Source organism: Schistocerca americana, chromosome 3 (genome assembly GCF_021461395.2).
Source record: "Schistocerca americana isolate TAMUIC-IGC-003095 chromosome 3, iqSchAmer2.1, whole genome shotgun sequence".
Lineage (NCBI taxonomy): Eukaryota > Metazoa > Arthropoda > Insecta > Orthoptera > Acrididae > Schistocerca > Schistocerca americana.
In genome coordinates this window covers 742,142,276-742,168,190 of record NC_060121.1, presented here as the reverse complement: position 1 = coordinate 742,168,190, position 25,915 = coordinate 742,142,276, and the positions used below count along the sequence as shown (strand labels likewise).

Genomic DNA, 25,915 nt, shown 5'->3' with positions numbered 1-25,915 from the left:
GACACAATGGCAATGTAGGAGACAGAGAAGGGCACAGAGGCAATGGAACACAACTGACAGAGACAGAACGGAAAAGATCGAAGTAGGCAATGTCAGTGGGAGAGGAATAAAGAGAAGGAGAATGTGGAAGTGGGTGAGAGCCAGTGATAATGAGAGACAGAGTCTATGATAGTGACAACGAGGAAGAGAAATAGTAATACTGAGAAGAGACAGCAGCAGTGGGAAGGAATGAATGAGATAGTAGCAGTAAGAGAGAGCAAGAGGGAGACAGTGAAGTGAGAGGAAATAGTGTTAGCTGAACAGACGAAAAGTAATTTTGGAAAATTGTGGTAAGGTCTCATGGGACAAAACTGCTGAGGTCATCGGTCCATAAGCTTACACACTACTTAATCTAACTTAAACTAACTTACGCTAAGGACAACACACACACCCATGCCCGAGGGAGGACTCGAACCTCCGACCAGGGGAACCGCCCGGGCCGTGACAAGACGCCTCAGACCAAGCGGCTAGAAGAAAAGTTCGAAAATGGTTCAAATGGCTCTGACCACAATGAGACTTAACTTCTGAGGTCATCAGTCCCATAGAACTTAGAACTACTTAAACCTAACTAACCTAAGGATGTCACACACACCCATGCCCGAGCAGGATTCGAACCTGCGACCGTAGCGGTCGCGCGGTTCCAGACTGTAGCGCCTATAACCGCTCGGCCACCCCGGCCGGCTAGAAGAAAAGTGACTGGAGCTGCTAGACAGAGGAGAAGGACAGTTACAGTGACAGAGAAACACAAAGAGATAATGGTGATGAACTGGGCTGAATGAGTGACTGAGAATGGGCAAGTGGAAGTGGATGGGAATGAGCAACTTACAGCGAGAGACTAGTGAGTGTGAGCGATTTACAGTTAGGGGGAGCTTGTGGGAGTTTGAGGCGAATTGTATGTTAAAAAGAGCGCAAATATGTTCGCATGATAAAATTATTGGGAAAATTTTTAAAGATGCAGAGAAAGGCAGAATGAGACAACAGTTAGGCCACTTTTAAGTCGACTCTTTTAATAAACAGGAGCATATTAGACATTTTTTTGTGCTGCGATCGGAGCATTTTTCCGCTGGTTATTGTAAGACACGTTTAATACTTGAATACAAATGGAAGACTGTATCAGTCAGCGAATGAATGTAAGCAGAGAATCATGTCGTAGGCAGCCCAATATAGCGCGGTGTCGGCATTCCCCGGAATGGCGCTGCCGTGACGTAGGCAGGTGCAGCGAGTGAGGGGAGTGTGCGGTTGGCTCCCGCCACGGTTGCTGGCCGACACACTTGGCGAGTTGCGAGCTGCGGACCTGACCACCCCGACGGCTGTGACCCACTTGCCAAGAGTCCGCCGCCGCCGTCCTTATGCTATCGCGTACGACACCTGCCACAGACTAAACTGATTGCTCACGCCGGTACTTAACGGTCCTCTCCGTCATACAGGCAAGCGCTTTCTCCTTACGCGGACGACATAACACATTACTAGTATTCCTTCGATCGGTCGTTGTGCTCGCTGCTGTGCAGACAGACTAGTGGGTCGCGCCATGCTACTCCCTTGACCAAACCGTGGTTGGATTAGTGGTCAATAGTATCGTGTACGCTGTAGAGGAAGACAGAAATTTGACTACATACCGCAAGTAATTGAGTGCTACTCTGAGATGAAAAGGTTGGCACAGGAGAGAAATTCGTGAAGACTGATGACCAATGGAAAAAAAAAATAATCCTTCGACTTGTGCCACCCATGTGGATGACGTGGATTATTTGTGCAATGTGATATACGTTTCAAAAAATAAATATATAAAAAACGAACAAACGCGAGTAGCACTCGTGCTATGACGGTACTGAAAAAACTGAATTATTTACATGGATAGTTAATCTACGTGAGTTCGCGAGAATCAAAAGATGTTCATAAACGACTGTATATTTTTATTGCATTGACTTAGAGACATTTTTTTATACTGTCAGGTACCATGGATCTCAGTAATTGACGTAAGAGTAAATTATAACTTAGTACTTCAACCCGATTCTGAGAAAAAGATGTCTTAAAAGACGGACAGCAATGTGATTCTGTAAGTATTATCTTTCACCCGGCTGAGGTATGGAACCAAGTTGTTCTTGCTGTTGTGGTAGTGGTGGTGTTCAGTCTGAAGACTGGTTTCACCCAGCTCTTCACGCTACTCTATCCTCTGCATCTCCGAATAGCTACTTCATCGCCGAATAACCACTACAAATTGCATCCTTCTGAACCTCCTTACTATATTTATCTCTTGGTCTAGCTCTACAACTAACAGCCCCCACACTTCCATACAATACTAAATAGGTGATCCCTTGATGTCTCTGCCTCAGAATGTGTCGTATCAACCGATCCCTTCTTCTAGTCAGGCTGTGCCACAAATTTCTTTCTCCTCCTCATTAGTTACCTGATCTGCCCATCGAATCATCACCTTTCTTCTGCAGCACAACATTTCAAAAGCCTATCTATATTTTGTCCGAACTATTTGTCGTCCATGTTTCAGCTCCATACAAATAATTTCAGGAAAGACTTCCTTACACTTAAATCTATACTGGACGTTAACAAATTACTCTTCTTCAGAAACGCTTTTCTTGGCCTTGCGTCTACATGTCCTCTATTCTCCGGCCATCACCAGTTATTTTTCTGCCCAAATAGCAAAACTCATCTACTACATTAAGTGTCCCATTTCCTAAACTGATTCTCTTTTCATCGCCTGATGTAATTCGACTACATTGCGTTATACTTGTATTGCTTTTATTGATTTTCACCTTCTATCCTCCTTTAGAAACACCGTCCAGTTCTGTTCAGTTGCTCTTCCAACTTCTTTGCTCTCTATGACAGAATTATAATGTCGTCGGCAAACCTCAACGATTTTGTTTCTTCTTCCTGAACTTTAATTCATTCTCCAAATTTTCCTTTTGTTTCTTTTACTGCATTCTCAATGTACATATTGAATAGCAGCGGGGAAAGGCCACAAGCCTATTTCACTCCTTTCTCAACCACTGCTTTCTTTTTATCCCATTCGACGCTTATAACTTAGGTCTGGTCACGGTACAAGTTGTAAATAGGTTTTCACATCCTGTATTTCATCAATGTTGTCGTCAGGGAATTATAAAAAAGGAAAAAAAAATAAATGAAAGGAAGCTAGGAAATTAAATCAGAATACCCAATTACCCTATCCAGTCGACGTATGATTCAGGTCGCTAATGCTCAATAGAATGATACTTCTCGATCTGCGACAATGATATTGCTTTACATACCTAATAGGTATCGAGAATGACCAGCCATCAATGACATAGCAGCATGAACGCCTACGACGATAGCCAGCTGCCAACTTTAAAACATTAGAAGAATATTGACTTTCATATGGATCTGTTATCTGAGATCGAATGCCTTCCACTGTGCGTTCATAAGAGAATATGACTCTATATTTTTATTCCGTTTCATAATGTAAGTGGGAATAAAAGGAGATGGGATCTGAATAAACTGAAAGAACCAGAGGTTGTAGAGAGTTTCAGAAAGAGCTTTAGGGAACGATTGACAAGAACGAGACAAAGAAATACAGAAGAAGAAAAATGGGTAGCTTTGAAAGATGGAATTGTAAAGGTAGCAGAGGATAAAGTAGGTAAAAAGACGAGGGCTAGTAGAAATCCTTGGGAAGTAGAAGAGATACAGAATGTAATTGATGAAAGGAGAAAATATAAAAATGCAATAAATGAAGCAGGCAAAAAGGAGTACAAACGTCTCAAAAATGAGATCGACAGGATGTGCAAAATGGCTAGGCAGGGATGGCTAGAGGACCAATGTAAGGATGTAGAGGCGTATATCGCTAGGGGTAAAGTAGATGCTGCCTACAGGAAAATTAAAGAGACCTTTGGAGCATAGAGAACCACACGTACGAATATCAAGAGCTCAGGTGGAGAACCAGTTCTAAGGAAAGAAGGGAAAGCAGAAACGTGGAAGGAGTATATAGAGAGTCTGTACAGAGGCGATGTACTTGAAGGCGATATTATGGAAATTGAAGAGGACATAGATGAAGATGAAATGGGAAATATGGAACGGCGTAAAGAATTTGACTGAGCACTGGAAGACCTAAGTCTACTATCTGGTCAGCAAGATGTATGAGACAGCGAGAAACCCTCAGACTTCAAGAAGAATATAATAATCCCAATCCCAAAGAAACTATGTATTGATAGGTGTGAAAATTACCGAACTATCAGTTTAATAAGTCACGGCTACAAAATACTAACACTAATTCTTTACAGACGAATGGAAAAACTGGTAGAACGCCCGGGTTCCCGGGTTCGATTCCCGGCGGGGTCAGGGATTTTCTCTGCCTCGTGATGACTGGGTGTTGTGTGATGTCCTTAGGTTAGTTAGGTTTAAGTAGTTCTAAGTTCTAGGGGACTGATGACCATAGATGTTAAGTCCTATAGTGCTCAGAGCCATTTGAGCCCAAAAACTGGTAGAAACCGACCTCGGGGAGAATCAGTTTGGATTCCGTAGAAATGTTGGAACACGTGAGGCAATACTGACCTCACGACTTATCTTAGAAGATAGATTAAGGAAAAGCAAACCTACGTTTCTAACATTTCTAGACTCAGAGAAGGCTTTTGCAATGTTGATTGGAGTACTCTCTTTCAAATTCTGAAGGTGTCAGGGATCAAACGCAGGGAGTGAAAGGCTATTTACAATTTGTACAAAAACCAGACGGCAGTTATACGAGTCGGGAGAAAGAAAGGGAAGCAGTGGTTGGGAAGGGAGTGAGACAGGGATGTAGTCTATCCCCTATGTCATTCAATCTGAATATTGAGCAAGAAGTAAAGGAAACAAAAGAAAAATTTGGAGTAGGAATTAAAATCCATGGAGAGGAAATAAAAACTGAGGTTTGCCGATGATATTGTAATTCTGTCAGAGACAGCAGAGGATCTGGAAGAGCAGTTGAACGGAATACGCAGTGTCTTGAATGAAGGCTATAAGAAGAACATCAACGAAAGGAAACAAAGGATAATGGAATGTAGTCGAATTAAATCAGGTGATGCTGAGGGAGTTAGATTAGGAAATGAGACACTTAATATAGTAGATGAGTTTTGTTATTTGGGGGGCAAAATAACTGATGATGGTCGAAGTAGAGATGATATAAAATGTTGACTGGCAATTTCAAGGAAAGCGTTTTTGAAGAAGAGAAATCTGTTAACATCGAGTATAGACTTAAGCGTCAGGAAGTATTTTCTGAAAGTATTTGTATGGAATGTAGCCATGCATGGATGCGAAAGGTGGGCGATAACTAGTTTAGACAAAAATAGAATAGAATCTTTCGAAATGTGGTGCTATAGAAGAATGCTTAAGATTAGATGGGTAGATCATGTAACTAATGAGGAGGTACTGAACAGAATTGGGGAGAAGATAAATTTGCGGCAAAACTTGAGTAGAACAAGGGATCGGTTGGCAGGACATGTTCTCAGGCATCATGGGATCATCAATTTAGTATTGCAGGGCAGCGTGGAGGGTAAAAATCGTAGAGGGAGAGCAAGAGATGAATTTCCTAAGTACATTCAGAAGGATGTAGGTTGCAATAGTTACTTGGAGATGAAACAGGATAGAGCAGCATGGAGGGCTGCATCAAACCAGTCTTTGGACTGAAGACCACAACAACAACAATGCACCGCATATGATAATAAACAGAATCTAACTTGGTTTTTAAGTTTCGTAGTGACAAGACTTAGAGTAACGAGCAACGAAATAAATGACGGAGGTCTTTAACAAGACAGGTTGGGACTGTGGCCAGGCCGTCCGTTTCTGGATTGTAATAGTCCACAAACCATTGGCTCACAGGTGCTGCTTTATGACAGGCTGAATTGTCATGCTGATACATCCATCGTCCCAGAACTGTTCCTCCATTGTACGCAGTACACGACGAAGTGCTCATATCCTTCCGCATTAAGCGTTTCCTTAAGTGCAATAAGGGGACGCTATCCTCACTACGAAAAACAATCCCTTACGGTTATGGCATTACACATGATGGCACATATTGCTCAGCAGCATACGGCAAATCCAAACTCTTTAAATGGATTGTCACAGATATAAAGTGATTTGTCACTTTAAATTCCTCGTATCCAGTGATAAACTGTCCGGCGGCGTTGCTCTTTACACCACATCAAGCGTCACTTACCACTGACAACGGAAAGTTTTGGCTTACGCGGAGCTGTCCGACCATTGTGCCCCATTCTTTTTGATTCCCTACGCACAGTCATTTTGGTAGGCGATTCCAATTTGGAACTCAAGAGTGATTCCTTCCGCTGACTGCAATTGCAATGCTTAGCGGTCATTACATGGAGTGTGTCTTTTCTTGGTTTAGATAATGGTTGTTCCTTCGAATTTCCACTTTACGCCAACTTTACCAACAGTCAAACTGGGTAGCTTTAGATGGTCTGAAATGTCCCTCATGATATTACTCACAAAACACCCAAATACTACACTACTGGCCATTAAAATTGCTACACCACGAAGATGACGTGCTACAGACGTGAAATTTAACCGACAGGAAGAAGATGCTGTGATATGCAAATTATTAGCTTTTCAGAGCATTCACACAAGTTTCGCGCCGGTGGCGACACTTACAACGTGCTGACATAAGGAAAGTTTCCAACCGATTTCTCATACACAAACAGCAGTTGACCGACGTTGCCTGGTGAAACGTTGTTGTGATGCGTCGTGTAAGGAGGAGAAATGCGTTCCATGACGTTTCCGACTTTGATAAATGTCGGATTATAGCTTAACGCGATTGCGGTTTATCGTATCGCGACAATGCTGCTCGTGTTGGTCGAGATCCAATGACTGTTAGCAGAATATGGAATCGGTGGGTTCAGGAGGGTAATACGGAACGCCGTGCTGGATCCCAACGGCCTCGTATCATTAGCAGTCGATTTGACAGGCATCTTATCCATATGGCTGCAACGGATCGTGCAGTCACGTCTCGATCCCTGAGTCAACAGGTGGGGACGTTTGCAAGACAACAACCATCTGCACGAACAGTTTGATGACGTTTTCAGCGGCATGGACTATCAGCTCGGAGACCACGGCTGCGGGTACCGTTGAAGCTGCATCACAGACAGGAGCGCCTGTCAGTGTCTCTTCGTTTAATAACGTGAGAGCCTGGGTGGACGAATGGCAAAACATTTTTTGGATGAATCTAGGTTTTGTTTACAGCATCATGACGGTCGCATCCGTGTCTGGCGACATCGCGGTCAACGCACATTGGAAGCGTGTACTCTTCATCGCCATACAGGCGTATCACCCGGCGTGATGGTATGGGGTGCCATTGGTTAGACGTCTCGGTCACCTCTTGATCGCACTGACGGCACTTTGAACAGTTAACGTTACATTTCAGATGGGTTACGATCCGTGGCTCTACCCTTCATTCGATACCTGCGAAACCTTACATTTCAGCGGGATAATGCACGACCGCATGGTGCAGGTCCTGTACGAGCCTTTATGGATACAGAAAATGTTCGACTGCTGCCCTGGCCAGCACATTCTCCAGATCTCTCACCAACTGAAAACGTCTGGTCAATGGTGGCCCAGCAGCTGGATCGTCACAATACGCCAGTCACTACTCTTGATGGACTGTGGTATCTTGTTGAAGCTGCATGGGCAGCTGTACCTGTACACGCCATCCAAGCTCTGTTTGACTCAATGCCCAGGCGTATCAAGGTCGTTATCACGGCATTAGGTGGTTGTTCTGGGTACTGATATCTCAGGATCTATGCACCCAAACTGGTGAAAAAGTAATCACATGTCAGTTCTAGTATAAAATATTTGCCCAATAAATACCCGTTTATCATCTGCATTTCTTCTTGGTGTAGCAGTTTTAATGCCCAGTAGTGTAGTCCACATTCTAAGTTTCTTAAGTCCTCCCGACCACCATCGTCTTGTGTTACTGCTTATTTCCGCAGTGTTTCTTTAAGAAAGATCTTGTGACGTCGGTGACCCGCCCAGGAGATGGGGACGCTACCTTCAACGGCTCCCACGGCATTAAACGAAGAAACACTGACTGTAACATTCCGTCGTCGGTGAGATCTTTAGGGAAGCTAGGTTTGGGGAAAGAAACAGGCTTGTCGTTTTCAGAATGAAATCACCGAAAATTAAAAATGAATGAAGTGATGACTTGACGAATATGAGTTTATTGTGTTACTACTGAGCAGTCACACTCAGCAGAGCTGTTCTGGAGTAGGCTGCATGCCAGTACAGGATTTCACCTATGCTCCCCTCTCTCTTCGTCGCAATTAACAGCACACTTATCACGATCATTAACACTGCACAACACGCATTTTACGATGAAAAGTTGCTATTGTGAGCAATGAAAGTGAATCTTTCCACTCAGACGGCTGAACATAACCCTTCGTGCCTTCCGTTACACGACTCCCTTGTCGCAACCAGTGCTGCTGCCAGCATAGATTGTCGTATAACCTATAGAGTTAGTTGAGAGCTAGTACGAAAAATCCCTTGCTTGTGTTTTGTTTCAGTTGTAAAGAAAACCTGGTTTTCTTGATCCGCAGTTTAGTCTTCTGTTTCTTGTCGTGCCTGTAATGTGTGTTGCGCAAATAAAGTCTCAGGTAGAGCAGCCGGTATATGAATGAGTCTAATCAGAGAGTTGCTGACGTGTATGGCCGAATTTCTAAACCCACTGATAACGGAGCAAAATCAGTAAAAACATAAATTTCATACTTTTTCAAGTGTAAGAACTTTTTATTAAGTTTCTTGTTTTGCCAGAACAGCGAGACGTACGCTTTTAACATGCAGTTATCTCTAAGCTGAAAATCAAAGCTTCTTTCTTTAGCTGGTGTTCGAGTGCTCGCCCACCGACAAGAAACTGACACAGATGATGATGGTAGAGACAAGATAGCTATAAAAAGTAGTCGTCGCATTAGATAATTAGATGAGTTACAAACTGAATCGCATCTTACAACGACGTTAATGACAAGTAGGCAATATGTACGCTGATCAGTAATTATTAACGTTCTATTTGTCAGAGGGTACTGGAACGGTGTGCAGTTATGGATTTCCAATTAATCCTTCTCTGGTTTTCCTAGGTAACTTTTTCTGCTCTTTAGTGACTGGGACAGAACTCGATATAAAGCGGGATCTCACAACAGATAGTTAAGCCAAGTTGCTAGCCAGACAGTGGTGGTGTTTTAATGAGCGAGACACATTTGGCAAATGGTAATACATGCCACTAAATTACATTTCTGTGGAAATTTTAGGGTGATATTATCGGGTGATTTGGATACCCATGAGATAAATAGTCTTCTGTCCAAACTGGCTCAGACAGAGAAAGTTTCATTATAACGACCTTGTCAATCAGCGGAGCTCTACGTGGCCCAATTTGTCTCGCAACGCTGCACATAGCTAAGAGTGCGTAACTTCTGACCTCGGACTAATACTTAGCGCCAAGCAGTCTTCTTCAGCTTCTAGATATCCACCTCCGGATATAGGTCTCTTCCAAAGATTTTCATGACGCTCTTTGCTGTTCATCGCCCCTGAGGACGTTCGACTCTTCCCTGTAATTCTCTCCGACGCCACTGAATCAATGTGGAGAATGAAATATTTCAGCTTTATTAATATGGTGCTAGGAGGAGGAGATATTCAGACAGATGTACTGTGTGTATAAACAATAGATCTGACCAACTGTCAGAGTTTAGTGGAGAGGAGCGTCTTGTAGCTGCAGGTGTAGGAAACATGCAGTAGCCCTCAGCAGTTAGGGAACCTAAGTAAATTGAGAGTTCTAACAGAAAGAAAAAGATTCTGCTGCTCGGTAGTTCGCATGGCAGAGGTGCGGGCCAACAGTTTCAGGAAGTTTTGGGGAGTGAGTACCACGTCATGAGCATTGTGAGGCGTAGTGCAGGTTTCTCTCAGGTGACTGTTAAGGAGAGTTATGTAGGAATGTTACGAAAGAGGATCTGCTAGTGACTGTGGGTGGAGCTGGGAATAGTCTTGATAGGGTCAGAGTATGATGTAGGTAATGACCTGGTAAAGATAGGTAGTCAAACTGTTGGCACTATTGTGTAATTAGCGCAACTGTTTCAGCGTCTTCATCGACCTCCTCTTAATGCTGCTGTTAGACGTCTTAACATGGGGCTGAAGAAGGCGCTGATGTCGGAGGGCATGGCTCACATTGCGGTGGTCCAAACTGAGTCCATCAGTAAATCGGGTTTCACTAGGCATGGCCTGCACCTCAATACGTATGGGACGGGGAGGCTGGCAAAGCTTAAAGGTGACGGTGTAGTGGTTGCTGGTAGGATCTCTCATGCAAAATTCCTGTAGTAGTTGATGTTATAGGTGCACCTTTTTGTAGATTGAAGTTATCTGATAGATATACCTGCTTAAAAGAAGCCCCTGTTGCAAAGGAAACGCCTTCAGAGGAGATCAGGTATGCAGATAGTGAAAGAATTAGCGTATTTCATCAAAATATAAGATTTTATAAAGTTAGTGAACTGCTTATTGATACATCGGAGCACCGCTTACATAATTTGACAATTCAGAGGCTTCCTTTACCAGGATACAGATTAGCTGGCTGTTTTTGAAGGAGTTACTTGCTAATTGGGGGAGTGGCCATGAACGTAAAAGACAGTATTCCATTTGAGTCTGTAGACGTATCAAGGCACTGCACTGAACAGTTATTTGAATGGTGTGCAGGGGCAGTTGAATTTAGTGAAACTAAACGTGTAATTGTTATTATTTATGGGTCCTCTAACTCTGACTTCAGAACAATTCTTCTCAAGCTAGAGAGGGTTCTTGGTTCACTTTATAGGCAGTGCAAAAAATTAGTTACATGTGGTGACTTCAATATTAATTTTGTAGTGATTGTGCAAGAAAAAGGATACTGGAAAATCTCCTAAACTCATATGATCTGATGCAAACTGAGTTTTTTCCAACTAGGGTGCAGGCGAACAGTAGCACAGTCATAGACAGTATTTTTATTCATTCTTCATTACTATATGGGCTTCCTGTTAGTAAAAGGGTGAATGGCCTTGTCAGACTATGATGCGCAAATTTTAACACTAAAATATTTTTGTACTCGAACGAAGGCTATACATAATTACAGACTATGTAGGAAAGCTACTGCTACGGCAAAATAGAGTTTTTTAAACCTCGTTAAGGAACAAGAGAGGTAGGGTGTTAATAGAGCCGATAACATGATGAAAATGTAAGGCTTCCATTAATACATATCTCATTATCTTTGAAAGTTGCTTTCGAGTAGAACGTTCTAAACAGGTTACTAGCAGTAAAAGGCTGCCTGGTTGGCTGACTAGTGGGATAAGGATATCATGTAGAACAAAGTGGGAATTATATCAAAATGTCAGGTCACAATCGAGCTACAGTTGACCATTACAAACAGTATTGTAGATGCTTAAAATGTTATTAGGAAGACAAAGAGTATGTGGTACGCAAATAAAGTAGCTAATTCACAAGACAAAATCAAAACCATATGGTCAGTCAGGAAGAAAGTGTGTGGTCAGCATTACAAAGTCGACGACATTAAGTCAGCCAGTTAGTAAAAATATTTCTGTTACTGACAAGTCAGATATATCTACAATATTTAACAAGCACTTTCTGAGCATTGCTGGTGAATTAAATAAAATCTTAGTTTCTATAGGGAATCGTATAACTCTCTTGGAAAATGCCTTTCCGAGACTGATGTCAGAAATACTCCTTTGTGATACTGACAAGGGGGAGATTGAGTCAATTATTAACTCCTGAAAACTGAGGACTCTCATGGATATGATGGAGTATCTAGCAGAATATTAAAGTACTGTACTGCACATGTTACCCTGCACTCAGTCAATATTTGTAATTTTTCCTTTAACAGTGGTCAGTTCCTGAACGATTAAAGTACTCAATAGTAAAGCCGCTATATAAAATGGGAGAAAGGGATAATGTAGACAATTTTAGACCTGTTTCTATTCTATCAGTGTTCGCAAAAGTTTTTGAAAAGGGTGTGCGTGTAAGGATAATTGATCTAATTGATCATTTTATTTCACATAATTTGCTATCAAATATACAGTTCGATTTTCGAAGTGGTTTAACAAGTGAGGTACTGAATGGGGTAAACAAAAGGTTTCGAAGGCTAGGCATCTTTTTTAATTTAAGTAAGGCCTTTGATTGTGTTTTATCACAAAATATTGCTCCAGAATTTACCCTTACGGAAGTAGCTCACAGTTGATTCACCCCTTATTCACCTCTTACTTTAACAACAGACAGCAAAAGGTCATTATCCAAAGTGTTGAGAATGGCTTTGATGTGGGTTCTAAGTGGGGCACGGTTAAATGGGGGGTGCCCCAGGAATCAGTGCTAATAATAATAAATAAAACAGAAGGTTATATGTGTAGACTGAATAACTAATGAGTCGAATGGAAAAAAAATGCCACACTAAAAGAAGAAATCGGTTCATAGGATATATCTCGTGCGTTTTCTATGATTTCCTTAAATAACTAAAGGCAAATGCCAGGATGGTTCCTTCCCATCCTTCCCTATTCCGAAGTTACGCTCCACCTCTAATGACCTCATCGTTGACGGGGCGTTGATTTTCCTTATTTTTACATTTAGAGTCATAGAGTAAACATCAGTTTGAAAATGTAGGGTACTGTGGCTGGTAAAAATGTGGAGGGAAAGGAAGGTCTGACTACAGTAAGAAGGTTCAAGTGATGTAGATTTCAGCACTTGAGCAGAGATGAAGAGACCTACATAGAATAAACTAGCATGGAGAAGTGTGTCAAACTAGTCTACAGGTTAAAGACCACAACAATTACCTCTGTCAGTATTATCACGGACTGATTCCAAAACACCAGTTCAGGAATAAAAAAAACTATATACGCAACTATTCGTTATCTAGTAGCAACGTATCAAAATGTCCTGGGTTGAGGGTTCGAATCCAGCCACTATTTCAATTTCTAATAAAAGTTATCAGCAAAGGCGGCCGAAGGCACTTGATGTACGGAGTCACCCTCGGTCTGCAAATAGCGTTGTCAAACACGGCGTAGGCGCAGACACAGTCTAAGGGCACTCTCTCGCCCTTGGTGTGGGAAACTGCCCCCAAAAAGCACAAGAACCAGCAACGATCAACGGCATGACGATGCAGCGGACAATGGAAACCACAGCATTAAACGCACATAATGCGTATCCACAGGATATGTGGCCTGTAATTCAATTGGGTTCTCCAGTAGCGGACTGCCGAGATAGAGGTAACAATGAGAGAGTGAATAACCAACGAAAGTGTAACATATACTAGTGTCCAAAATCAAAGCAGCAAAAGAAAATTTTGCAAGATTACGTTTCTTTTGCCCCAGAACAGTGCAAACAAGTGATAGTAAACTATAAACAATGTAAAGAAGACATAACGCAAACGAGTGCAATATGCATAAATGTAGACAAAAATGTCCTTCGTTTTTTCCAGCTTAACGGGTTAGCACACACATTCCGACAAGTGGTTAATATGCTCAGTATGGGGTGTGACCACCTCTGGCAGCAACACAGGCCTGAGAACGACGAGACATGCTGTGAATGATTTCATTAGTCTCATGTTGCAGTAATACCCATTCTTCTTGCAGAGCTGCTAGCAGTCTTGGAGAATGGTTGGCGGATGCTGACATGATGCTTACCGTCTCCCTCGTGCATCCCAAAAATGCACTAAGGGTTTCAAATCGGGAGAGTGAGCAGGCCACGCCACGCGTTCAATATCTTCCGTTTTCAAGAAACAACCAACCACCGTGCTCTACGATGTCGAGCATTATAGTCCATCAATACGACGTCTGGGCCCACAGCACCTCGCAACAACTGCACATGAGGTCCCAAGATCTCGTCACGACACCTGACAGCAGTTAAACGTTACCCATTCACCCATACAGTTACATGAAAGAGGGCTTGAGGTGTAAAAATAAACTCACCATTAGGGATCCTCCTCGATATCGGTCTCTTTACACAATGTTTGAGTCCCGAAATAGTGTTCCAAGACACTGACACAGAGGAAGAGAAAAGAAAATTAAGGACCCCTTACGTGATCAGTTTGGTTTTCGGAAGAAAAGGTCACGAGATAGGCATTTCTGACGTTGTGGCTGATAATGGAAGCAAAGCTTACGAAAAATCAAGAAATGTTCTTAGGATTATCGGCCTAGAGAAAAGCGTTCGAGAATGTAAAAAGTGGTGCAAGATGTTTCAAATTTCAAGACAAATACAAATAAACTACAGGAAAAAACCCTGTTGTTGTTGTGGTCTTCAGTCCAGAGACTGGTTTGATGCATCTCTCCATGCTCTTCTATCCTGTGCAAGCTTCTTCATCTCCCAGTACCTACTGCAACCTACATCCTTCTGAAACTGCCTCGTGTATTCATCTCTTGGTCTCACTCTACGGATTTTACCCTCCACGCTGCCTTCCAGTACTAAATTGGTGATCCCTTGATGCCTCAGAGTATGTCCTAGCAACCGATCCCTACTTTTAGTCACGTTGTGCCACAAATTTCTCTTCTGACCAATTCTGTTCAATACCTCCTCATTAGGTATGTGGTCTACTCATCTAATCTTCAGCATTCTTCTATAGCACCACAATTCGAAAGCTTCTGTTCTCTTCTTGTCTAAGCTATTAATCGTCCCTGTTTCACTTCCATACATGCCTACACCCCACACCAATACTTTCAGAAACGACGTCCTGAAACTTAAATCTTTACTCGATGTTAACAAATCTCTCTTCTTCAGATACGCTTTCCTTGCCATTGCCAGTCTACATTTTATATCCTCTCTACTTCGACCATCATCAGTTATTTTGCTCCTTAAATAGCAAAACTCATTTATTACTTTAAGTGTGTCATTTCCTAATCTGATTCCCTCTAGATCACCCAGCTACGTTCCATTATCTTCGTTTTGCTTTTTTTGATGTTCATCTTGTATCCTCCTTTCAAGAAACTGTCCATTCCGTTCAACTGCTCTTCCAAGTCCTTTGCTGTCTCTGACAGAATTACAATGTCATCGGTGAACCTCAACGTTTTTATTTCTTCTCCATGGACTTTAATACTTACTCCGAATTTTTCTTTCGTTTCCTTTACTGCTTGCTCAATATACAGATTGAATAACATCGGGGACAGGCTCACTCCCTTCCCAACCGCTGCTTCCCTTTCATGCCCCACGACTCTTATAACTGCCATCTGGTTTCTGTACAAATTGTAAATAGCCTTTCGCTCCCTGTATTTGATCCCTGCCACCTTCAGAATTTAAAAGAGAGTATTGCAGTCAACATAGTCAAATGCATTCTCTAAGTCTACAAATGCTAGAAACGTAGGTTTACCTTTCCTTAATCTATCTTCTAAGATAAGTCGTAGGGTCAGTATTCCCTCGCGTCTTTCAACATTTCTACGGAATTTAAACTGATCCTTCCCGAGGTCGGTTTCTACCAGTTTCTCCATTCGTCTGTAAAGAATTCGATTTAGTATTTTGCAACCGTGAATTACTAAACTGATAGTTCGGTAATTTTCACACCTGTCAACACCTGATTTCTTTGGGATTGGAATTACTATATTCTTCTTGAAGTCTGAGGGTATTTCGCCTGTCTCATAGATCTTGCTCTCCAGATGGTAGAGTTTTGTCGGGGCTGGCTCTCCCAAGGCTATCAGTTGTTCTAATGGAATGGTGTCTACTCCCGAGGCCTTGTTTCGACGTAGATCATTCAGTGCTCTGTCAAATTCTTCACGCAGTATCATTTCTCCCATTTCATTTTCATCTACATGCTGTTCCATTTCCATAATAATGTCCTCAAGTACATCTTCCTGGTATGGACCCTCTATATATTCCTTCCATCTTTCTGTTTTCCCTTCTTTGCTTAGAACTGGGTTTCCATCTGAGCTCGTCATATTCATACAAGTGGTTCTCTTTTCTCCAAAGGGCTCTTTAATTTGCCTGTAGGCAGTATCTATCTTACCCTTTGTGATATTCGCATCTACATCCTTCCATTTGTCCTCTAGCCATCCCTGCGTAGCCATTTTGAACTTCATGTCAATCTAATTTTTGAGACGTTTGTTTTCATTTTTGCCTGCTTCATTTACTGCATTCTTATATTTTCTCCTTTCATCAATTAAATTCAATATTTCTTCTGTTACCCAAGGATTTCTACTAGCGCTGGTCTTTTTACCTACTTGATCCTCTGCTGCCTTCACTATTTCATCTCTCAAAGCTACCCATTCTTCTACTGTATTTCTTTCCCCCATTCTTGTCAATCGTTCTCTAAAGCTCTTTCTGAAATTCTCTACAACCTCTGGTTCTGTCAGTTTATCCAGATCCCATATCCATAAAATCACACATTTTTGCAGTTTCTTCAGTTTTAATCTACAGTTCATAACCAATACGTCGTGGTCAGAGTCCACATCTGCCCCTGGAAATCTCTTACAATTTAAAACCTGGTTTCTAAATCTCTGTTTTACCATTATATAATCTATTTGAAACCTTCCAGTATCTCCAGGCCTCTTCCATGTATACAACCTTCTTTCATGAGTCTTGATCCAAGTGTTAGCTATGATGTTCTGCTCTGTGCAAAATTCTACGAGGCGTCTTCTTCATTCATTCGTTACCCCCATTCCATTTTCACCTACTACGTTTCCTTCTCCTCCTTTTCCTACTATCGTGTTCCAGTCACCCATGACTATTAAATTTTCGTCTCCCTGCACTATCTGAATAATTTCTTTTATCTCATCATACATTTCATCAATCTCTTCGTCATCTGCGGAGCTAGTTGGCATATAAACTAGTACTACTGTGGTGGGCGTGGGCTTCGTGTCTATTTTGGCGAGAGTAATGCGTTCACTATGCTTTTTGTAGTAGTGTACCCGTACTCCAATTTTTTTATTCATTATTAAATCTACTCCTGCATTACCTATATTTGATTTTGTATTTATTACTAGCCGGCCGCGGTGGTCTAGCGGTTCTAGGCGCGCAGTCCGGAACCGCGCGACTGCTACGGTCGCAGGTTCGAATACTGCCTCGGGCATGGATGTGTGTGATGTCCTTAGGTTAGTTAGGTTTAAGTAGTTCTAAGTTCTAGGGGACTGATGACCACAGTAGTTGAGTCCCATAGTGCTCAGAGCCATTTGCACCATTTGTATTTATTACTCTGTAGTCACCTGACGAGAAGTCTTGTTCCTCCTGCCACCGAACTTCACTAATTCCCACTACATCTAACTTCAACCATTCCATTTCCCTTTTGAAATTTTCTAACCTACCTGCCCGATTAAGTGATCTGACATTCCGCGCCCCGATCCGTAGAACGCCAGTTTTCTTTCTCCTATAACGATGTCCTCCTGAGTCCTGAGTAGTCCCCGCTCGGAGATTCGAATGGGGGACTACTTTACCTCCGGAATATTTTACCCAAGGGGGCGCCATCATCATTTCACTATACAGTAAAGCTGCATGCCCTCGGGAAAAATTGCGGCTGTAGTTTCCCCCTGCTTTCATTCGTTCGCAGTACCAGCCCAGCAAGACCGTTTTGGTTAATGTTACAAGGCCAGATCAATCAATCATCCAGACTGTTGCCCTTGCAACTACTGAAAAGGCTGCTGCCCCTCTTCAGGATCCACACGTTTGTCTGGCCTCTCTACAGATACCCCTCCGTTGTGGTTGCACCTACAGTACGGCTATCTGTATCGCTGAGGCAAGCAAGCCTCCCCACCAACGGCAAGGTCCACGGTTCAAGAGGGGTGGGGGGGTGGGGGAAGACGTACCGAGGATGTAGTGCTCAGATTGAAAAGGTGTAACACAGGGATGCAGCCTTTCTCGCCTACTGTTCAATGTATACATGGAACAAGCACCGGTGGAAAGAGAAGAAAGTTTAAGGGGGATGATTATGTCAATGGAAAGATTCACTGATGACATTGCTGTTCTCAGTGAAGGTCAAGAAGAATTACAGTATAAGTAGATCACTACAGAACGTGCTTGAGAGTGAACCAAAGATAGACGAAAGTAACGAGAAGTAGCAGAAATGAGACTAGCGCTAAATTAACATAAAAACTTGTGACGACTGAGCAGATGAATTAAGGAATTCTGCTACGTTGAAAGCGAAATTATCCATGACGGACAAAGCATTGTTGTTGTTGTAGTCTTCAGTCCTGAGACTGGTTTGATGCAGCTCTCCATGCTACTCTATCCTGTGCAAGCTTCTTCATCTCCCAGTACCTACTGCAACCTACATCCTTCTGAATCTGCTTAGTGTATTCATCTCTTGGTCTCCCTCTACGATTTTTACCCTCCACGCTGCCCTCCAATACTAAATTGGTGATCCCTCGATGCCTCAGAACATGTCCCACCAACCGATCCCTTCTTCTGGTCAAGTTGTGCCACAAACTTCTCTTCTCCCCAATCCTATTCAATACTTCCTCATTAGTTATGTGATCCACCCATCTAATCTTCAGCATTCTTCTGTAGCACCACATTTCGAAAGCTTCTATTCTCTTCTTGTCCAAACTATTTATCGTCCATGTTTCACTTCCATACATGGCTACACTCCATACGAATACTTTCAGAAATGACTTCCTGACACTTAAATCAATACTGGATGTCAACAAATTTCTCTTCTTCAGAAACGCTTTCCTTGCCATTGCCAGCCTACATTTTATATCCTCTCTACTTCGACCATCATCAGTTATTTTGCTCCCCAAATAGCAAAACTCCTTTACTACTTTAAGTGCCTCATTTCCTAATCTAATTCCCTCAGCATCACCCGACTTAATTAGACTACATTCCATTATCCTTGTTTTGCTTTTGTTGATGTTCATCTTATATCCTCCTTTCAAGACACTGTCCATTCCATTCAACTGCTCTTCCAAGTCCTTTGCTGTCTCTGACAGAATTACAATGTCATCGGCGAACCTCAAAGTTTTTATTTCTTCTCCATGAATTTTAATACCTACTCCGAATTTTTCTTTTGTTTCCTTTACTGCTTGCTCAATATACAGATTGAACAACATCGGGGAGAGGCTACAACCCTGTCTTACTCCCTTCCCAACCACTGCTTCCCTTTCATGTCCCTCGACTCTTATAACTGCCATCTGGTTTCCGTACAAATTGTAAATAGCCTTTCGCTCCCTGTATTTTACCCCTGCCACCTTTAGAATTTGAAAGAGAGTATTCCAGTCAACATTGTCAAAAGCTTTCTCTAAGTCTACAAATGCTAGAAACGTAGGTTTGCCTTTCCTTAATCTTTCTTCTAAGATAAGTCGTAAGGTCAGTATTGCCTCACGTGTTCCAGTGTTTTTACGGAATCCAAACTGATCTTCCCCGAGGTTGGCTTCTACTAGTTTTTCCATTCGTCTGTAAAGAATTCGTGTTAGTATTTTGCAGCTGTGACTTATTAAGCTGATAGTTCGGTAATTTTCACATCTGTCAACACCTGCTTTCTTTGGGATTGGAATTATTATATTCTTCTTGAAGTCTGAGGGTATTTCGCCTGTTTCATACATCTTGCTCACCAGATGGTAGAGTTTTGTCAGGACTGGCTCTCCCACGGCCGTCAGTAGTTCCAATGGAATATTGTCTACTCCGGGGGCCTTGTTTCGACTCAGGTCTTTCAGTGCTCTGTCAAACTCTTCACGCAGTATCATATCTCCCATTTCATCTTCATCTACATCCTGTTCCAGTTCCATAATATTGTCCTCAAGTACATCGCCCTTGTATAGACCCTCTATATACTCCTTCCACCTTTCTGCTTTCCCTTCTTTGCTTAGAACTGGGTTTCCATCTGAGCTCTTGATATTCATACAAGTCGTTCTCTTATCTCCAAAGGTCTCTTTAATTTTCCTGTAGGCGGTATCTATCTTACCCCTAGTGAGATAGGCCTCTACATCCTTACATTTGTCCTCTAGCCATCCCTGCTTAGCCATTTTGCACTTCCTGTCGATCTCATTTTTGAGACGTTTGTATTCCTTTTTGCCTGTTTCACTTACTGCATTTTTATATTTTCTCCTTTCATCAATTAAATTCAATATTTCTTCTGTTACCCAAGGATTTCTACTAGCCCTCGTCTTTTTACCTACTTGATCCTCTGCTGCCTTCACTATTTCATCCCTCAAAGCTACCCATTCTTCTTCTACTGTATTTATTTCCCCCATTCCTGTCAATTGCTCCCTTATGCTCTCCCTGAATCTCTGTACAACCTCTGGTTCTTTTAGTTTATCCAGGTCCCATCTCCTTAAATTCCTACCTTTTTGCAGTTTCTTCAGTTTTAATGCGTTCACTCTGCTGTTTGTAGTAGCTTACCCGCATTCCTATTTTCCTATTCATTATTAAACCTACTCCTGCATTACCCCTATTACAAAGCATATAGGACACAAAAAACAGTCCAGCACAGCCAAAAAGAGGAATCGTGGCCAATAGAAGCCGAGTAGTATGAAACGCAGTCGTTAACTTACGAAAGGTATTTCTGGAAATCTACATTTGGAGCACAGCATTGTTTGGTAGTTAAACACGGACTTCGGGGAAACTAGAACAGAAGAGAGTCGAGTGGTTGAGATGTGGTGCCAAAAAGAAATTGTTGAAAATTAGGTGGCCTGATTAGATAAAGGTGAGGAGGTTTTTCGCAGTATCGGCGAAGAAGCAACATAAGAGTACTACAGCTAGCAGTGGAGGGTAAAAGCTTTAGCGAATGACAAAGATTGGAAATCATCGAAGAAATAATTGAAAACGTATGGTGCAAGTGCAACTGTGGAATGAGGAGCTTAGCGCGGGAGAGGAACTCGTGCCGGGTCTCATCGAAACAGTCAGATGACCGATGACAGAAATTTAAAAAAACTGAAGGATACAGCTCAAGCTATCACTACCACTGGTACGTATGTGTAGCACGATAGGTTGAGAAGCTGTCAGAATTTGCTGCATGTAATTGTAATATACATACCGCTATATAAGTGTCCCACTGATAAAACGATGTCTGCTAACAATCCGCAGAATTCTTATAATTACAGTTTGCACCTGTAGGTTGTGCTTTCTTCATATTTCGTTGTAAACCCTCTGCTCTGCTCAGCTTCGCACTGCCGAAATGAATTAATTTGAGTCTGCAGGTAGGCAAAACTGGGCAGATTAGCACAACGAGCTGCTGTGGCGCCCTTCTGTACAATTTGTATCAATAAATGTAGGTATGTGTTTGACGTTCACAATGTTACAAACGGTGCCCATGGTCAGCACATTTAATGTGACTAAAAGACTTGGAGAGATTCTCTACCGACTGGTACTAGTATCTTTCTGTATGTCTTGTACTCGCTGCTCAGGCGTGTTCTAAAACACCACAGGTATTCAAGGATAACCCTGCTCGTCCCGACCTCCTCGTATTGGAAAAAGAAACAGCAGGGAATATTGTTCCTCATATTGTTATTTACAACTACGAAATTAAATAAAATAGCCGTACACTAACGGTTTTTACTAAAAGAAAATTAAAATAAAAAACGAAAAGGAAGAAAAAATATGGTGAAGTGTTTAACGACCTTTTCTTGTCATTTCGGTACGAGGTGCGTTCAACAAGTAATGGAACACCTCTTTTTCTGAAAGTAAGTTGATTTCATTCAGTGTTTCATCGTACCATAATATTCCCCACTGTTTTGGCCACTAAGCACTGTTTTTCAAGATAAGTCGGAAGGTGTCACATCCGGGCTGTAGGGAGGGTGGGGAGGAACAGTTCAGTGAAGTTTTGTGAGCTGCTCTCGGTTGTGCAAACTTGTCCGAGGCCTTGGGTTATCATGGAGAAGGAGAAGTTCGTTTGCATTTATATGGCGACGAACACGTGGGATTTATCTCTTCACAGGAGAGGTGGTGTGGCGACAGACCACGGATTGCCAGTTTGTTTCCGGTTCGAACAGATGAACTCACGTTTCATTCCCTGTGACGATATTATACAAAAAATTTGATGACAGGCACCTTGTCCAACGACTCGCCGTACTTTTGTTCACTGTGAGGTCTTCACAGACATTGTACAAGCGCCTACGGATATTTGTGATGCTCTGGTTTTGCAACAAAAGGAACTCAGTGACAGTTCTCTGACTTGTCAAAGGCATTTGATTGTGTGAACCACAACATCCTTTTAAATAAATTAGAATTCTATGGCGTCACGGGCAATACTGAAAAATGGTTCAAGTCATACCTCGCTAACAGGAAACAAAGGGTGTCAGTGCAAGGGACTAGTGAATTAAGTCATCGGTCATCATCAGAATGGGAAGAAATTACATGTGGTGTCCCATAAGGATCCATCTTAGGGCCATTGCTTTTCCTTGTGTACATTAAGGATCTCTCATCTGTTACACTGCCAGAAGCAGAGTTCGTTTTGTTTGCAGATGACACAAATATTGCAATAAATAGTATGTCGAGTGTAGTTCTATGAAGATCTGCTAATGATACATTCATGTATATTAATGAATGGTTTAAAGCCAACTCACAGACATTAAACTTCGAAAAGACTCACTATATGCAATTCAGAACCTGTAAGAGGTTTCCACCCAGCATATGCATAAAATTTGAAGAAGAGCAGATAGAAGAAGTTGACAGTCTTAAATTCCTGGGATTACAACTTCATAATTGTGATTTGCGTACTGTAAGACCTTCGGTACACACACACCATCAGATTATTTGACTTGTCGCTCTAACGAAGTAGGCGAGTGTCAGCAAAATGTCTCGTGGTCTTATCGTGGCGTGTTTATCTTCTGCCGTTAGGTCAGACGATAGAAATGCCACTTGCACGCTTAGAGTAGCAGATTGACGGTGACCAACTTTAAACAGAACTTGATTAATTTTCACACACGTTTATTAAAATAATAAAAACCATAGACATTACGTAACTTCATTCTGGACGCTATTTACAACTGACAATCTGAAGTTCCTTTGGTCTTGGTACGTTAATCTTATTCTCACATACCTCTGATACTTGACAAAGTGTCTATTCATTTATCTTCATGGCTAGGCACAGGAATATGGTAATCTTACTAGGTGCAGACTGAAACTTGACTACAGACTAATGCAGACTGACTAATCGGAGGTCTGTACACTCGTTATAATACCTCGCGCGTTCAGGTATCACTGCGCGAGTGTGATCCGCGAGCAGAAAAGGTTCTACGTTAGCAGCAATCTCATTGGCTGCATTACATATTAATACGCGGATCGGCGGAAGCAGAATTTGGTCCGTCTTTATGGCAGCGCCATCTCGTAGTGCGGAGACGGACGAGCGCTGCGCCTGCGCTGTTGTGCTTAGCGGGGCGCGCTCTAGTGGGAAAGTTGTGTATGCGCTGACTACGCGAAACTATGTACACAACAATAATAAATTCAGTTGGAAGGAGCACACCACAGACTTGCAGAAACGCCTTAACAAATCTGTATTTGTAATTCGAGTGTTAGCAGACATAGGCGACATAAAAATGAAAAATCTTGTATACATTGCCTACTTTTATTCCATAATGTCATATGGCATAATATTTTGGGGTAACTCTTCAAGTCAAACAAAAGTTTTCAGAGTCCAAAAGCGTGTAATACGTAACATTTGTGGAGTAAATTCACGGACGTCCTGTAGAAACCTCTTCAAAGAACTGGGTATACTAACTACTGCCTTTCAGTATATTTACTCCATAATGAATTTTGTCCTAAATAATATATCTCTATTTCCAACAAAGAGCTCAGTTCATACATACAACACCAGAAACAAAAATGATCTGCACAAGGACTTAAAAGCACTTACTTTAGTTCAAAAAGGGGTCCACTACTTAGGAACACTCATCTTCAATAATTTGCCAGCAAACATAAAAAATTTAGTTACAAATGAAGATCAGTTTAAAAGGAGCCTGAAAGAGTTACTAGTGGGGAACTCCTTCTACTCCATTTACGAAGTTTTTAGTAGAAACAAATGATGTAATGTATAAAATAATACTATTAGTATTGTTATTTCAGCTTAAAAAAATTGACATGTTCCACATCCCATTATAATGAAATGAACACCCTTAACTGCTTACAGGCGTTGACATACGTCAACGGGGACAAATGAATATGTGTGCCCCGACCGGGACTCGAACCCGGAATCTCCTGCTTACATGGCAGACGCTCTATCTATCTTTTTTTTTTTTTTTTTTTTGATGCCATTTTGTTCTATACTGTTCGTTGAATTTGTTCATGGCGGACGTATCTATGGCACTCGTTCTGGTTGTTCGTTGATCCGTGCACTTAGTTTTTTTATTACAGAGGGTAGCTTAACCCTCTGACCGAACACGCTGACCTACCGTGCCGGCGTACCCAGCTGAGCCACCGAGGACACAGAGGATAGCGCGACTGCAAGGATTTATCTCTGGCACGGCTCCCGCGAAACCCACATTCTCAACGTATTGTCCCGCACTACATTCGTAGTGCCTCCGCCCATTATACTCATTACTCGCGGCGCGTTGCCGATTCCCGTATGTCAACGCCTGTAAGCAGCTAAGGGTGTTCATTTGAGTGTAATTTCATGCTAACGAGCTGCATGGTCACCGATGGTATCTGTTCTTTCGGACATGTCCGAAAGAACAGATACCATCTTAGTACAGATATGTTCCACATCCACTAGGATCTCCTCAGGACGGATCTATGGAAGGAAAAACTGATGTAATCTAATCTCTAATCTGCTCGGAACGCACCTCCGTTAGAGACGCCATTTTGAAGGCTGCGTATAGCGCCGCCACCTATCGTAACTTAATGGAACTATAGGAGCTGAAAGGGGGAATAGTTGACGACGTCCAGCAACAAAATCCTCATTTTTTTCAACTAAATTGACCGGGAGGAACATGTGTAGCATTACTTATTGAACGCCCATCGTACTTTGAGTGACTTAACAGAAGCTACCAAAATAACGTAGACTGGTGAAATGAGACGTAGGGGTGGAGTTACCTGGTTGGAAGAGGCCAAAGAAGCTTCTGGCGGCAGTAGATGCACGAGACCCAGAGAGGGCTGCCCACGCGTCGCGCAGGGAGACGGTGAGGGCGTGCGTGCGGAGGAAGCGACCCACGCGGGTCGCAAGCGGTTCCGCGGCGCCACGACCTCCGCCCCCGCCGCCCCCGGTGGTGCGGCGCAGCGCCAGGCCTGGCGCCAGTGGCAGCACGTCGCGGTCCTCGGCACGCTGCAGCAGCCTCCCTAGCACCGCCTCCGCGCAGGCCACCACATCCGGTGGCGGCGCCTGCCCGCCCCCAGGCCGCTCGCCGCAGTCGCGCCGCATCTCCTCCACCAGCGAGTTCACCGCGCACGACGGGCACCACGTCGCCGCCTCTGCCTCCGTATTATTCGAACTGTCTCTGCCACTAAATTCTTTGTCCTTCTGGCTATTTCTCGTCGCAGTGTCCGAGTCAACACTTTCCCCTAAACACACGCTTGCACACAACACGGCCACGCTGGCCCACCACAACACTTTAACTTCACGCTTCATTTTCAGTCGTAGTCTATCTTCAGTGTCACACGATTACCATCAAATGTTTACTAGCTGCTCATTGTCCTGTTCATCTTCACTCCTGTATTTATGCTGAAAAGAGAAAAGATTTTCTGTGAGGCCACGAAGTGCTACATCTACGTGCAACATCCATTCAGTTGACAAAACTTATGGGACAAAGTTATGCACAAATACCGATGACGGAAGTACCGCCTACAGAAGGTACAGAAAGGCAATGCATTATCGGAGCTCTTATTTGTACTCAGGTGATTCGTGTGGAAAGGTTTGCGACGTGACCATGGCCGCACGATTGGAATTAACAGATTTTGAACGCTGATCCAGTTTGGAAATCGTTGGAGAATTCAGTATTCCGAGATCCACAATATCAACAGTGTGTCCAGAATACAAAATTTCAGGCATTACGTCTCTCCACGG

The 25,915-nt window shown here is 42.6% G+C and overlaps 1 protein-coding gene across 1 annotated transcript in view; it reads right to left on the bottom strand.

The window, feature by feature from the left end:
- LOC124607130 overlaps positions 1-25,033 on the bottom strand; it is a 151,786-nt gene extending 126,753 nt beyond the window's left edge. Inside the window, exon 1 of the mRNA XM_047139336.1 lies at positions 24,949-25,033. The gene's annotated coding sequence lies outside the window, so the exon portion shown is untranslated. The remainder of the gene's footprint in view (positions 1-24,948) is intronic.
- Positions 25,034-25,915: the final 882 nt, after the last annotated feature.